The sequence below is a fragment of the Mercurialis annua genome, linkage group LG3 (assembly GCF_937616625.2).
Source record: "Mercurialis annua linkage group LG3, ddMerAnnu1.2, whole genome shotgun sequence".
NCBI lineage: Eukaryota > Viridiplantae > Streptophyta > Magnoliopsida > Malpighiales > Euphorbiaceae > Mercurialis > Mercurialis annua.
This window is the reverse complement of record NC_065572.1, coordinates 35,471,153-35,483,192: the sequence shown is the minus strand read 5'-3', so window position 1 is coordinate 35,483,192 and position 12,040 is coordinate 35,471,153. Positions and strand designations below refer to the sequence as shown.

Here is a 12,040-nt window from a genome sequence, read left to right as displayed (position 1 = left end):
GGTGCTCCAGTTCTGTTTGTTAAGAAGAAGGATGGTTCCTTTCGACTTTGTATCGACTACAGACAGTTGAACAAGGCTACCATCAAGAACAGATATCCTCTTCCTCGCATCGACGATTTGTTTGATCAGTTGCAAGGTGCGAAGTGTTTCTCCAAGATTGACTTGAGATCCGGGTATCATCAACTTCGGATTCGGGATGTCGATGTGCCTAAGACTGCTTTCAGAACGCGTTATGGGCATTTCGAGTTTCTGGTCATGTCGTTTGGGTTGACTAACGCACCAGCAGCGTTCATGGACATGATGAATCGGGTTTTCAAGCCGTTTTTGGATCAGTTTGTTATCGTCTTCATTGATGACATCCTGATTTATTCTCGGAGTGAGGAGGAGCATGCTTATCACTTGAGGACTATACTACAGACCTTGCGAGAGCATCAGTTGTATGCTAAGTTCTCAAAGTGCGAGTTTTGGCTGGAACAGGTTACCTTCTTAGGACACGTGGTGTCGAAGGATGGGATCAAGGTTGATCCGAAGAAGATTGAGGCGGTTATGGATTGGCAGAGGCCGAGGTCAGTTACCGAGATCAGGAGTTTTCTTGGGTTAGCTGGCTACTACCGTCGGTTCGTGCAGGATTTTTCTCGAATATCTGCACCTTTGACTAAGCTGACACAGAAGGGTGTTAAGTTTGAGTGGACCGACAAGTGTGAGGCAAGTTTCGAGAAGCTGAAGGAGATTCTGACTACAGCTCCTGTTTTGGCGTTGCCTTCTGGCATTGAGGGTTTTACTGTGTACTGCGATGCTTCTCGGATTGGTTTAGGTTGCGTGTTGATGCAACATGGACAGGTGATCGCCTATGCTTCTCGTCAGCTGAAGAAGCATGAGGTGAATTACCCTACACATGACCTGGAGTTAGCTGCTGTAGTTTTTGCTCTGAAGATCTGGAGGCACTACTTGTACGGTGCGACTTGCGAGATCTTCACTGATCACAAGAGTCTGAAGTACATCTTTGATCAGCGAGAGTTGAATCTGAGACAGAGGAGGTGGCTAGAGTTGTTGAAAGACTACGACTGTACTATTCAGTATCATCCTGGTAAGGCTAATGTGGTGGCCGATGCTTTGAGTCGCAAGTCTTCGGGCAGCTTAGCCCATATTTCTGAGGTTGGACGTAGACCCATGGTTCGAGAATGGCATGGTTTGATAACTTCGGGCTACGGTTTTCAGGTTTCTCAGAACGGGAGTTTGTTGGCACATCTGCAAGTGCAGCCAGTTTTGATTGATAGGATTAAAGCTTTACAAGCTGAGGATCCACAATTGAAACGAATTATGGACGAGATCCATCTGGATGGGAATTCCGAGTTTGTTTTTGTTGACGGAGTTCTCAGGTTTGGTTCGAGACTGTGCGTTCCGGATTCAGATGGTTTGAGAGACCAGATTCTGGAGGAAGCGCATAGATCAGCCTACAGTGTTCATCCGGGATCTACCAAGATGTACCATGACCTCAAGGGTACGTATTGGTGGAGCGGAATGAAGAAGGATGTTGCAGAGTACGTTTCCAAGTGTCTGACTTGCCAGCAGGTGAAGCTGGAACATCAGAGACCTTTTGGCTATCTACAACCACTACCTATTCCAGAGTGGAAGTGGGAGCGGATTGCCATGGACTTTGTTGTTGGTTTACCACGTACTCGACAGGGGTACGATTCCATCTGGGTGATAGTTGACCGTATGACCAAGTCAGCTCATTTCCTTCCGATCAAGGTTTCGTATCCTGCTTCGAAGTTGGCTCAGTTGTACATCGACAGGATTGTCAGTTTGCATGGTGTACCGGTTTCAATTGTTTCTGACAGAGGTTCTGTTTTCACTTCGAGGTTCTGGAAAGCGTTACAGGAGTCCTTGGGTTCTCGATTGGACTTCAGTACAGCTTTTCATCCTCAGACTGACGGTCAGTCTGAGAGGACTATTCAGACGTTGGAGGATATGCTCAGGATGTGCATTCTTGATTTTCAGGGTAGCTGGGATACTCATTTGCCGTTGATTGAGTTTTCCTACAACAACAGTTACCATGCGAGCATCGAGATGGCACCTTATGAGGCTTTGTACTGACGCAAGTGTCGATCTCCTATCTGCTGGGAAGAGGTCGGCGAGCGGAAGTTGTCTGGTGCTGAGATTATTCAGATTACCTCAGAGAAGGTACCGTTGATAAAACGGAGGTTGGAGACAGCTTTTAGTCGGCATAAGAGTTATGCAGATCCGAAGAGGAAAGACATCGAGTTTCAGGTGGGAGACTTTGTGTTTCTTCGAGTTTCGCCTATGAAAGGCGTGGTTCGTTTTGGTGTCAAGGGAAAGTTGGCTCCGAGGTACATTGGTCCCTATGAGATTTCAGAGAGGATTGGAGAGGTGGCTTATCGTCTGGTTCTTCCGCCAGACATGTCGTTAGTGCATCCTGTTTTTCATGTTTCTATGCTGAGGAAGTGCATCTCAGATCCTTCACATGTGATTGTGCCTCAGAGCGTTGAGATTGACCAGGAGCTGTCCTATGAGGAACAACCAATTGAGGTTGTTGATACGCAAGTGCGCAAGTTACGGAACAAGGAGATTCCGATGGTCAAAGTTCTGTGGCGGAATCATTCTGTTGAGGAGTGCACTTGGGAGACGGAGTCCGATATGCGGAAACGTTATCCCTTCCTCTTTCCTTGAGGTACGTGTATCTTTGATTATGCGTTGTCGTTGTTTGATCTTGTGTGGCTTACGTGTTGTTATACTTTTAGTTTTTGTGTTCTAAATTCGAGGACGAATTTTCAATAAGTTGGGGAGAATGTAATATCCCGTATTTTTAAATTATTATTATTTTTTTTAATTTAAATTTTAAATTTGTATTCCGTCAAACTTTAGGTAATTTAATATTATTTTAGTAAATAATTTTATTTAATTTTATTGGAGTCGCTCGTTGATTCGGTCGTGATTCGATTCGTGTTAGTTTGTATTATTAAATCTTAATAAAAAAAAAACAATAGTATGCCATGCATACCACAAAGGCCATGCATGCATTTCTTATTTCCTCTACACGGAAATAATTGGCCCAAATTATTTGTACTTGGCCAAAGGCCTTTACATTTTAAAGCTTGAAAAATAGAAGCAGCAGGTAATGTTACTGCTTAATACGTTTCTTCTTTTCTCACCTTATAAAGACACTGCTGCCTTCACGTTTCTTCGTCTGCTAAACCTAATATTTTCTTCATCATATTAAATTAACCTCAGCCGCCATCGTCTTCTTTTCAATCTCAGAAATCTTAACCTCCATCATTCTTTTTCCATTCGATTCAAGATCCGGTAAGTAATCGTTCATCTCGTTTCTTTGTTTCGATATCGATATTATCGTTCTTAATCCGTATCCCTTTTGTTATAGCATTAATCTGAGATTTCTTTCGACGGTTCATCATTATTCTTCGAACTCTTTAATCCTAACGCTTCAGAATCATATACGGTACGTAAGAATTCCTCCGTTTGTTGTCGTTTCGATGTCGACTTGTTCCTGCTATATATCGGCCGACGAGATTGTATTGTTTGTTGTGTTGATCTTTTGCTGCCATGACTCTATTTCTTGTTGTCGTGTTTCTTTGATCTCGTCGTTGCCATTCTCGTTATGATTTAAACATATGAATATTGTTATCTTGTGACATTAGTTTTCAAAGATGGGGTTTGGCGGGTTCACTGTATGCATTAGAGAGTTGTGATTTTGAATTGTTAGGGATGGTTAAATATCATTTGTGTTCATCCAAATTGTTTGTTTAAATAGATTAGATCCTCTTATTCTACTTTCAATTTATTTTTATAATGTTAGGTTGAATGAAACTTATGTTTTAGTTACTGCAACTTTAGGAGATGGAGGGAATGATTTTGATTTGAATTTGTTAATTGGAGAAGGTGGCAAATTGGCCATTATGGTCACCTAATAAATGGCTAAAAATCAATTAAATCCCTAGCTAAGTTTTCATTCAATAATAACTTTTCTAATGTTTCAATTTAAAATTACCACTTGAATACGATAATTATTTTAATAATCTAAATTAATATAATTACTCGGGTAATTATATTTAATTTCGATTAAAATGTCAACTTTGGCTAAATTACAATTTAGCCCCTGAAAGTTTCTAAAAGCTTATTTAAGTTAAGTTTTATCTTATAGACTTCTAATTGATTTATAATTTAATAAATTAAGAATGGGAAGTTAATTTGATTTTTAATACCTATTTGGCTAAAGTACAGTTTAGTCCCTATTTGGCTAAAGTACAATTTAGTCCCTAAACTTTTATGACTTGTTTAATTAAGTTTTTGGGGTGTAACTTGGGTTACTTGAATTATAAGATATTAAATTCTATTTAATATAGATAATTGTTTTATTAAAGTATTTTAAATTATAAACTCGGGTTTATAAATTTAATAAAGTTTTGTTTTGGGTTAGACTGTGGTCGCCCAACAAGTGGGAAGAAGCTTGGTAGTTTTTAATAACTCGGCTGACTCACTGATATGAATTTTTTTAACTTGGGTTAAATTGTTTAATAAATTACTTGAATTGTAATTTATTATATATAACTATATGATTTGATTTCTATAACTTGGGTTATAGTTTTAATACGTTTTAATCTTATGTGTTTGATTATTCATTGGCGTGTTGTTGTGTGTACTAGTCCTATGTGGTGTTTAGTACTCTTTAGAGTTAGGGTCTGATTTTAATTATGATTTTAATATTTTATTTAGACCCGTCGACTGTTCGTACTTCAGAGGCGAACCAGAGTTAGGTGCTTGTCAAGTTTCACGTGGAATAGCAAGCAGTGAGTTTATATCTCTATTTACCTCTTTATTAAGCAAATGTATTATTTTGTATATATATATGTATAAGCAGCTTTTGAACTGTTTTCGGCATTGTGGATTTGATTTGGAACGTGCTACTCGATGGGCATCATCGGGACTGCGTGCGCACCGGTAATGATTATGGTAATGAGGTAGGTTTGAGATACGTCTCACCTTAGTGAGGGCACCGGTGGAAGATACGTCTCCTGGGCTCACTATTTATTAAGTGATAGTCGGGGATCGGTTATTGAGATACGTCTCACCGACACGACAATGGATTTAGAATTGTGGTTTAGGGTTTCATTGATAATCCATAATGAAAATGTTTTATTAAACGTTTTTAAAGGTTTTTAACTTAATAAATGTAAATGGTTATATAAACTCTACTCAGTAAATCTGACCCCGTTGTTTTCCCAAATTTTCCAGGTTTATGATTTGAGCGTTGGTCGATCTCCGTTTCTTCATTCTCGGAGGTTTTATTTTATTTTCAGAATAAAAGAGTCGAACTGTTTTAAACTCTTAGACCGCAGTAGTAGTATCAGTTATTCATGTCTTAGTCTTTTATTTATATTTTTGACTATTGTTGTTGGATTGGTCCAACTATTACTTATCGCTTGTAGCATGATTACAGTGTTATGGCATTTATATTATATTGCCATGTTGGAGTTTATTTGAGATTAAGCGTACTTTAAATATATGCTGTTTATCTGTACTGCTAGATTAGGCTGAAGTCTCGGTTGCCCCCGATCATGTGATTTTCTGCAGGTACTTTGTTTTAAATGTATCTAAGTTGGTTATCCGCAAGGCTAGCTACGGGTTTTGGTACAACCATACCCATACCCTAGCGCCGGTCACGATTCATGAAAATGGGTCGTGACAAACTTGGTATCAGAGCTTTGGTTTCAAACCAAGGCCTTTAAAATTGTTAAATGTTTAATTGTTTGGCATGTTAAGTGACTAAATTGTCCTAGGAACTACTGCGGAATTAGGATTCGAGTCTTGTCTTTGAAACGTCATCTTTTGTTTTCAAAACTTTCTGCCTACTCCTATAGGAATGTCGTGAGTCAGTCGTGTGAATTTATTTGCTTTATTGTTTACTATATTATTATTTTCACTTGGGTGAATAAATTTTTATCATTGTTGATCTCTCGGGAAATCTTATTTGGTGTTAGTTCTATTTCATGCTTGGGTATGAAATTTGCTGTGTTATTTAAAATTGTTCTTGTTTCATTCTTAGGAATGAATACTCGTACTCGTGCTGCGGCTCAGCAAAATGCTGAGGCTGATGACGCGATCTCTATGGAGGTGGATCAGAATGAACCAGAGGTTCATGCTTGTAGAGGACTAGCAGGCAGAGGTCCAGCTGGTCGGGGTCGAGCTGGTCGAGGCCGAGGTGGCCGAGGTCAAGCTGGCAGAGGTAGAGGCAGAGGCGTTGGACGCGGTGCTGCAGGAGGTGCTCAAGCACCAGGTGTGGCACAACCTGAGTTGGGCGATTTCGACTTCAACACGTTTTTGGCTGGAGTCGCTGCCTTACAACTCAACCAGGTTCAGCTGCAAGCGGGACAGGTCGCTTTGCAGGATCAGTATGCGGTTTTGGGTCAGATTGCCCAACAACAGCAACCACAGGCTGGAGGTACAGCAGTTGGTGGTGTCGGAACCACTGACAGAGATTTGGTTTTGGCTTACATGAGGCTGAAGCCAACTGAGTTTGACGGTTCTGGAGACGCGCTGGATTTTCTAGAGGAGGTTGAGCAGAATGCTCGGCGACTACAGGCTACGGAGCGTTAGACCGTCGTTCTTGTAGAGATGTCAATGAAGGGTTCAGCCGGAAACTGGTTTCGTAGCTCTGTTCATGCTGACATGGCTACCATCTCTTGGGCTCAGTTTATGGCGAGATTCAGAGCTTTCTTCTTGCCGTTTTCAGTGACAGAGGGTCACAGAGACAGATTGCTCTCACTTACTAGGGATGATAGGTCAGTATCCGAGTATACGGCAGAGTTCGTGAGGTTGGGTCGGTTCGCGCCGGACTTGCAGACAGATCAGGAGAGGGTGAACAACAGATACGTGAAAGGCTTAGGGCGCGATTTTGTGAGTTTGCTGACTGAGACACGCAGGGATTTTACGGACGTTGTAGACAGTGCTCGGCGTATGGAGAGCTCGTTACTGCAGTTTGGGGATATTTCTGGTCCTTCTCAGACCAAGAAGTCTTCTGGCCCTGGACAGCAGAGTGGTGGTGGTAGCTACCAATCGGCACCTTCTCAGTACAAGAACAAGAAGAGGGGTGTCAAGAAGAGTTATCAGCCGTACACCTATAGTTCAAGCAACAGCGGTAGCAGCCGCAGTTTTGGGCGCGGTAACAGCGGAGGTGCTAGTTTTCCTTTCTGTCAGAACTGCAGACGTCGACATCCAGGCGAGTGTCGTTTAGCACCAGGGGGTTGTTTTACTTGTGGCCAGCCGGGTCACTTTGCCAGAGAGTGTCAGGCATCTGGACAGCAGATGTCGGCAGCTAGTGTCGCTCAGCCATCCTATCAGAGTCAGAGACCAGTGTTCTCTACACCAGCAGGGTTTTCTCAACCTGCTGCTTCTTTTGGTGGCCAGCGGGGCCGAGGTTCTGGAGGGCGTGGTTTTGGAGGCCGTGGCAACGGCGGTAGAGGTTCTGGCAGCTATGGTACCGGGCAGAGCTCTCAGCAGCAGAGTCAGGGTCAGGCCAGAGTTTTTGCCTTGACTCCTCAGGATGCTCATGCATCTAACGCAGTGGTGCTAGGTACTCTTCAGATCTCTTTCGTAGATGCACTTGTTTTATTTGATGCGGGTGTAACCCATTCTTTTGTGTCTACGTGTTTTGCTGCTAAGTTGGGTGTAACACCAACAAGTCTGAGTGAACCTTTATCTGTTTCTACTCCCTTGTCTGACTGTGTGGTGGTGGATGTTGTGTATCCATCGTGTTCCGTGGTTATCCATGGAAGAGACTTGCGTGCTGACTTAGTTGTTTTTGATGTTCTTTCATTTGACGTGATTTTGGGGATGGATTGGCTGGCACGCCATTATGCTTCGATCGACTGTCGAGGGAAGTCGGTTGAGTTTCGGATTCCAGGTGATCTACCCTTTTCTTTTCAAGGGGAAAAGGCGGAGACACCGAAGAATCTGATTTCTGCGATCAAGGCAAAGCGGATGATGAGTAAGGGTTGTCAAGCTTTCTTAGCGGTGGTTAGAGACATGGATGCTGAGGTGGGCAGTATGAACACTGTCCCTATAGTGAATGAGTTCACTGATGTTTTTCCAGAGGAGTTGCCTGGATTACCACCTGATCGGGATATCGAGTTCTGCATTGACGTTGTTCCTGGAACTGGTCCTATTTCGATACCGCCGTATCGGATGGCTCCTGCTGAGCTGAAGGAGTTGAAGGAGCAGTTACAAGAACTGTTGGACAGTGGCTTCATCAGACCGAGTACTTCTCCGTGGGGTGCTCCAGTTCTGTTTGTTAAGAAGAAGGATGGTTCCTTTCGACTTTGTATCGACTACAGACAGTTGAACAAGGCTACCATCAAGAACAGATATCCTCTTCCTCGCATCGACGATTTGTTTGATCAGTTGCAAGGTGCGAAGTGTTTCTCCAAGATTGACTTGAGATCCGGGTATCATCAACTTCGGATTCGGGATGTCGATGTGCCTAAGACTGCTTTCAGAACGCGTTATGGGCATTTCGAGTTTCTGGTCATGTCGTTTGGGTTGACTAACGCACCAGCAGCGTTCATGGACATGATGAATCGGGTTTTCAAGCCGTTTTTGGATCAGTTTGTTATCGTCTTCATTGATGACATCCTGATTTATTCTCGGAGTGAGGAGGAGCATGCTTATCACTTGAGGACTATACTACAGACCTTGCGAGAGCATCAGTTGTATGCTAAGTTCTCAAAGTGCGAGTTTTGGCTGGAACAGGTTACCTTCTTAGGACACGTGGTGTCGAAGGATGGGATCAAGGTTGATCCGAAGAAGATTGAGGCGGTTATGGATTGGCAGAGGCCGAGGTCAGTTACCGAGATCAGGAGTTTTCTTGGGTTAGCTGGCTACTACCGTCGGTTCGTGCAGGATTTTTCTCGAATATCTGCACCTTTGACTAAGCTGACACAGAAGGGTGTTAAGTTTGAGTGGACCGACAAGTGTGAGGCAAGTTTCGAGAAGCTGAAGGAGATTCTGACTACAGCTCCTGTTTTGGCGTTGCCTTCTGGCATTGAGGGTTTTACTGTGTACTGCGATGCTTCTCGGATTGGTTTAGGTTGCGTGTTGATGCAACATGGACAGGTGATCGCCTATGCTTCTCGTCAGCTGAAGAAGCATGAGGTGAATTACCCTACACATGACCTGGAGTTAGCTGCTGTAGTTTTTGCTCTGAAGATCTGGAGGCACTACTTGTACGGTGCGACTTGCGAGATCTTCACTGATCACAAGAGTCTGAAGTACATCTTTGATCAGCGAGAGTTGAATCTGAGACAGAGGAGGTGGCTAGAGTTGTTGAAAGACTACGACTGTACTATTCAGTATCATCCTGGTAAGGCTAGTGTGGTGGCCGATGCTTTGAGTCGCAAGTCTTCGGGCAGCTTAGCCCATATTTCTGAGGTTGGACGTAGACCCATGGTTCGAGAATGGCATGGTTTGATAACTTCGGGCTACGGTTTTCAGGTTTCTCAGAACGGGAGTTTGTTGGCACATCTGCAAGTGCAGCCGGTTTTGATTGATAGGATTAAAGCTTTACAAGCTGAGGATCCACAATTGAAACGAATTATGGACGAGATCCATCTGGATGGGAATTCCGAGTTTGTTTTTGTTGACGGAGTTCTCAGGTTTGGTTCGAGACTGTGCGTTCCGGATTCAGATGGTTTGAGAGACCAGATTCTGGAGGAAGCGCATAGATCAGCCTACAGTGTTCATCCGGGATCTACCAAGATGTACCATGACCTCAAGGGTACGTATTGGTGGAGCGGAATGAAGAAGGATGTTGCAGAGTACGTTTCCAAGTGTCTGACTTGCCAGCAGGTGAAGCTGGAACATCAGAGACCTTTTGGCTATCTACAACCACTACCTATTCCAGAGTGGAAGTGGGAGCGGATTGCCATGGACTTTTTTGTTGGTTTACCACGTACTCGACAGGGGTACGATTCCATCTGGGTGATAGTTGACCGTATGACCAAGTCAGCTCATTTCCTTCCGATCAAGGTTTCGTATCCTGCTTCGAAGTTGGCTCAGTTGTACATCGACAGGATTGTCAGTTTGCATGGTGTACCGGTTTCAATTGTTTCTGACAGAGGTTCTGTTTTCACTTCGAGGTTCTGGAAAGCGTTACAGGAGTCCTTGGGTTCTCGATTGGACTTCAGTACAGCTTTTCATCCTCAGACTGACGGTCAGTCTGAGAGGACTATTCAGACGTTGGAGGATATGCTCAGGATGTGCATTCTTGATTTTCAGGGTAGCTGGGATACTCATTTGCCGTTGATTGAGTTTTCCTACAACAACAGTTACCATGCGAGCATTGAGATGGCACCTTATGAGGCTTTGTACTGACGCAAGTGTCGATCTCCTATCTGCTGGGAAGAGGTCAGCGAGCGGAAGTTGTCTGGTGCTGAGATTATTCAGATTACCTCAGAGAAGGTACCGTTGATAAAACGGAGGTTGGAGACAGCTTTTAGTCGGCATAAGAGTTATGCAGATCCGAAGAGGAAAGACATCGAGTTTCAGGTGGGAGACTTTGTGTTTCTTCGAGTTTCGCCTATGAAAGGCGTGGTTCGTTTTGGTGTCAAGGGAAAGTTGGCTCCGAGGTACATTGGTCCCTATGAGATTTCAGAGAGGATTGGAGAGGTGGCTTATCGTCTGGTTCTTCCGCCAGACATGTCGTTAGTGCATCCTGTTTTTCATGTTTCTATGCTGAGGAAGTGCATCTCAGATCCTTCACATGTGATTGTGCCTCAGAGCGTTAAGATTGACCAGGAGCTGTCCTATGAGGAACAACCAATTGAGGTTGTTGATACGCAAGTGCGCAAGTTACGGAACAAGGAGATTCCGATGGTCAAAGTTCTGTGGCGGAATCATTCTGTTGAGGAGTGCACTTGGGAGACGGAGTCCGATATGCGGAAACGTTATCCCTTCCTCTTTCCTTGAGGTACGTGTATCTTTGATTATGCGTTGTCGTTGTTTGATCTTGTGTGGCTTACGTGTTGTTATACTTTTAGTTTTTGTGTTCTAAATTCGAGGACGAATTTTCAATAAGTTGGGGAGAATGTAATATCCCGTATTTTTAAATTATTATTATTTTTTTTAATTTAAATTTTAAATTTGTATTCCGTCAAACTTTAGGTAATTTAATATTATTTTAGTAAATAATTTTATTTAATTTTATTGGAGTCGCTCGTTGATTCGGTCGTGATTCGATTCGTGTTAGTTTGTATTATTAAATCTTAATAAAAAAAAACAATAGTATGCCATGCATACCACAAAGGCCATGCATGCATTTCTTATTTCCTCTACACGGAAATAATTGGCCCAAATTATTTGTACTTGGCCAAAGGCCTTTACATTTTAAAGCTTGAAAAATAGAAGCAGCAGGTAATGTTACTGCTTAATACGTTTCTTCTTTTCTCACCTTATAAAGACACTGCTGCCTTCACGTTTCTTCGTCTGCTAAACCTAATATTTTCTTCATCATATTAAATTAACCTCAGCCGCCATCGTCTTCTTTTCAATCTCAGAAATCTTAACCTCCATCATTCTTTTTCCATTCGATTCAAGATCCGGTAAGTAATCGTTCATCTCGTTTCTTTGTTTCGATATCGATATTATCGTTCTTAATCCGTATCCCTTTTGTTATAGCATTAATCTGAGATTTCTTTCGACGGTTCATCATTATTCTTCGAACTCTTTAATCCTAACGCTTCAGAATCATATACGGTACGTAAGAATTCCTCCGTTTGTTGTCGTTTCGATGTCGACTTGTTCCTGCTATATATCGGCCGACGAGATTGTATTGTTTGTTGTGTTGATCTTTTGCTGCCATGACTCTATTTCTTGTTGTCGTGTTTCTTTGATCTCGTCGTTGCCATTCTCGTTATGATTTAAACATATGAATATTGTTATCTTGTGACATTAGTTTTCAAAGATGGGTTTTGGCGGGTTCACTGTATGCATTAGAGAGTTGTGATTTTGA

At 42.6% G+C, this 12,040-nt stretch overlaps 1 long non-coding RNA gene across 1 annotated transcript; it reads left to right on the top strand.

Annotated features, from left to right (window-relative positions):
• Nucleotides 1–4,626: 4,626 nt before the first annotated feature.
• LOC126672517 (uncharacterized) lies at nt 4,627–5,438 on the top strand. Its single transcript, XR_008790475.1, has 2 exons — nt 4,627–4,826; nt 5,272–5,438. It is a non-coding gene; the product is annotated as an uncharacterized LOC126672517 (long non-coding RNA).
• The last annotated feature ends 6,602 nt before the right edge of the window (nt 5,439–12,040 follow it).